The sequence below is a fragment of the Pinus tabuliformis genome, chromosome 3_2, assembly GCF_031772625.1.
Source record: "Pinus tabuliformis cultivar Carrire ecotype Pingquan chromosome 3_2, CPIR1, whole genome shotgun sequence".
Lineage (NCBI taxonomy): Eukaryota > Viridiplantae > Streptophyta > Pinopsida > Pinales > Pinaceae > Pinus > Pinus tabuliformis.
The window spans coordinates 260951805-260956148 of record NC_142302.1 but is presented as its reverse complement, the minus strand read 5'-3'; the positions used below and the strand labels follow the sequence as shown (position 1 = coordinate 260956148).

At 38.4% G+C, this 4344-nt stretch overlaps 1 pseudogene; it reads left to right on the top strand.

Moving 5' to 3' along the window:
* The first annotated feature begins 3383 nt into the window (after positions 1-3383).
* LOC149180661 (putative HVA22-like protein g pseudogene) lies at positions 3384-4081 on the top strand (annotated as a pseudogene).
* Positions 4082-4344: the final 263 nt, after the last annotated feature.

The window sequence follows — 4344 nt, the reverse complement described above, 5'->3', positions numbered from 1 at the left end:
ATGATCAAGCTCTAGGAAGATTCCAAAACCCTTTATTTAATCACTTCTAAGCTTAGACGTACATGGAAATGATAGAAGTTTGAAAGTGAGATTATTCACGGAAGTGGTCTCTCAATAAGATGTAACAAGAACTGCAGGTAGCGGCAGTCCCTGCCCAGTCTGAAAACAAATAATAAAACATACGATGCTGATATAATTAGATTTTATTTCCCTTCTAATTACAATTTTGGAATTGATGGAAAGAAACGTCGTAGCAGTGGTAGGGCCACAATCATCTGTGCTTGCTCGTGTTGTTTAGAATATGGCTAATGAACTCCAAATCCATTGCCGTTTGATCGACCAATATAACTGGAGGGAGGTTGAGGTTCAACCATTATAACTGGAAGGAGGTTGAGGCTATATAGATGATAACTACAGAAGAAATGGAATGTCAGTGTTGGATGATGAACTTAGGAATGTGGGAGCAAGGATTGTAAGTGACATTGATGAATGAAACGTTGGAATGTCAATGTTGGATGTGATGAATTTAGGAATGTGGGAGCAAGGATGGTAAGTGACATTGATGAATGAAACGTTGTGGGGAGCATCCCCAAAGATGGTAAGTGACATTGATGAATAAAACGTTGTACAGAGTCCTTGGTCCCTTGGGGAGCATCCCCAAGGATGGTAAGTGACATTGATGAATAAAACATTGTACAGAGTCCTTGGTCCTTGGGGAGCAAGGATGGTAAGTGATCCCTTGGGGAGCAAGGATGGTAAGGATGGTAAGTGACATTGATGAATGAAACGTTGTACGAGTCCTTGGTCCTTGGGGAGCAAGGATGGTAAGTGATCCCTTGGGGAGCAAGGATGGTAAGGATGGTAAGTGACATTGATGAATGAAACGTTGTACAAAGTCCTTGGTCCCTTGGGGAGCATCCCCAAGGATGGTAAGTGAAGTGACATTGATGAATAAGAGGCCTTGGTCCCTTGGGGGTCCTTGGGTCCCTTGGGGAGCAAGGATGGTAAGTGACATTGATGAATAAAACGTTGTACAGAGTCCTTGGGAGCAAGGATGGTAAGTGACATTGATGAATAAAACGTTGTACAGAGTGCTTCGTGGATTTGATGAATGAAACATTGTATAGAGTCCTTGGTCCCTTGGGGAGGAAGGATGGTAAGTGACATTGATGAATAAAACGTTGTACAAAGTGCTTCCTTGGTCCCTTGATCCAGGGAGCACATAAAGGAGCAACAAACAATCATTCAAAGGGAGACAAAACCACTAATTAGCAATAACTATCATACCAAAGACTATAACGATGTCACCAGTGATTAAATCAACAATAATTAAAAATATTTGGGAAAAACTGGCGAACCTTAAGCATGGTGGTAGCATTAAACAAAATAAACAAGATTTTTTTTTGAAATAACCATGGCTGTAGCATCAAACATAATAAACAAGATTATTGTAGGGCAGTAGCAATAAACAAAATAAACAAGATTTTTTTGAAATAACCATGGCTGTAGCATTAAACATAATAAACAAGATTATTTCATGGTAGTAGCAATAAAAAAAATAAACAAGATTATTTCATGGTAGTAGCCATAAACAAAATAAACAAGATTTTTTTTAAAATAACCATGGCTGTAGCATTAAACATAATAAACAAGATTATTTCGAAGTAAACATTTTGTTGATCGTATCAGGATTAATTGGGATTGGGATTTAATTCAATTGATTGCAGATTATTTCATCCCTGTACTGAGGTAAAATACCCTAGGATCTCTATCGTCGTTTCCCCAGGATCATTTTAAAGAGACTAAAGAGGTTGCGTGGGAAATTCTTTAAGAAAAAAAAAGAAACACAACTGAGTTCACTTTAAGTTCTTAAAGACACAAACACAACTTAGTTCACTTGAGGTTGACTTGGGTATTTTTCACAGATGAAAAAATGAAGATAAACAGTAAATAAACCGTTGTCTATTTTGGACAGTGTTCTGTAGGTTTAATAATTCCAACCCTATTATAACGAATACATGCACAAACTATCTATAACTGAGTAATCAAAACTTTAGATTTGTGTTTGCTAAGAAACATATATATATAGATTGCATTTTTGGGCACTCTGCACTAGTGAATTTTTGGGCACCCTGCAATATTTCAAAGTTGACATTTCAAATTGATTTGAGTGAAACTGGTCCCAATAAAATACATATACACATACTCAGAAGAGTTAAAAGAAATACATATACACATATTGGCTACCCAACATACTGTCTAGCCAACGACAACCTTTATTTCAAGAACTACATATACACATACTCGCTACCCAACGACAACCTTTATTTTCAAGAAATACATATACACATACTCGCTACCTAACATACTCACTACCCAACGAAAACCTTTATTTTCTACCTGCCTATTTCTGGTTCGTTCTCAATCAACGAGATCGAAAAATAAGACTTCGTACCTCCATAGCTGCTCAACCTTTATTTTCTGCCTCCCTATTTCAACGAGATCTGTTAGCTTTAACGCGATTGAAAAATAAGACTGCGTACCTCCATAGCTGCTCAGTTAATTTATGAGGCCCTCTTCTTTGAATAAAGCCAATTAGGTAGTAAGTGCCAGTGGGCGGTTAGTAAATGTCAAACTTTAAATCTAAAAAGACACCACAATCTCAGGAGCATCTGGGAACCTTCTCTGTAACTCTATCTGGGGCATTGCATATAAAAAGCCTCAAACTAGTTAGTCCTGAGCCCAGACTATGTGGCGTATCCCGGCCTAATTGGCTCACTATCGATCGACGACCTGTATACCCAGAGTTTCCCTCCGCAACTTTCGGAGATCCATTAAGCAAACGCCTACGGAGGGGTGTCCTCGATCATATATTTCATTTCTTAATGCCTTCATTGCTTTAGAACTCCAAAAAATAAAATACATAAAACCAGAGAGAGATTAATATAGCCCAGGTTGCTAACACCTCAACATTCTTCTCTTAAATCCTTTGAAAGAGACAACTGTAACGCATGCATAGATGGTCCCATACAAAATAAATAGAAATCACCACGTCTGAGCTTGTTGGCCCACCATTTTACAATTTGTCAAATTTTGTGGCTCCCAACTTGTCTCTTTGGTGATAGCCCAAATGGACAACAAAAATAAGAGACTTTCATATTCAAGATATAATCTTCTTAACTCCGCCATCAAATGAAAGTCTGAGGCAGGGAAACGCTGTCCTCCCAGGCCGCAACAATATTTGAAGGGATTCCGCCTGCTAAGTATCGGGGGTTTAGTGAAAAAGCTTACATCGGATGCAGAATTTGTTCAAGGATTTCAGTCATGGAAAGGCTTCCACACTGCTAGATCAGTACTCAGATTAACCCGTCAGCTTCATAAATATGACTTCTTTTATAACGAGAAGCATCATATTTCTCCTCGGTTACACATAGCCTACATTTGAGTGTTTTAAAATCATAGAAAGGAACAAGCCCGAGATAAAGCAACTGATATTCTGGTGTCAGTACTTGATTATAATTGCAGTATTAATTGTTTTTGAGCGATTAGGATATGCTTTTATTTCATGGTTACAGTGAAGCAAAGCTTGCATTCATTGTTTATTTGTGGTATCCCAAAATAAAGGGTTGTTTTGGGATCAACCTATGTATATGAAACCTTTGTTAAGCCTTTTGCAACAAAACACGAGACAGATATAGATAGGAATTTACTTGAATCAAAGACAAGGGAAAGAGATATGATCGTTCTTTTTATCATTAGAAGTCTACAATTTATATACATGCCAGATTCATTGATTTTTTTCAATATGTTCCTTCACAGTCACCCAGGAATCCACCTGTCCAGTGTATTCAGCAGCCTCAACCAGCTGTAGCAGGCGGTTCCACGACAACCTGGACTAACTAAAATAGGTTCTCGTCAAGCCTAGCCACCTAGTATCAACCATCAGCCTACCCGCGCAGTAGGTTCTCAACCAACACAAGTTGCGGTTTCAGATCCTCGAGAGCCTATGAAACCAGCTGCTCCTAATGCATCCTCTTCAGCCGGTGAGAATACAAAAGAGATCCTAGTGATCCAAACATGAAACATGTTATCCATATGACTCAAAACAAACAAACTCATAAGTGGACATAGACATAGGTTGAATGTCAGATTTAATTTAATTGAAATGATGGAGGATAAGATTGTTTTTGGAGTGTTGCTTTCATGGGATTTGCAGAGGATGAGCAAAACACAACCTGTCCCGAGGCTCAATTTTTGCTTCTAATGAAAGCTAGCTTGGAAGATCCTCATTCTTCCATGAAAAAAGGCACGAACTCCAGTGAAGGGCCTTGCAATTAGGTTGAA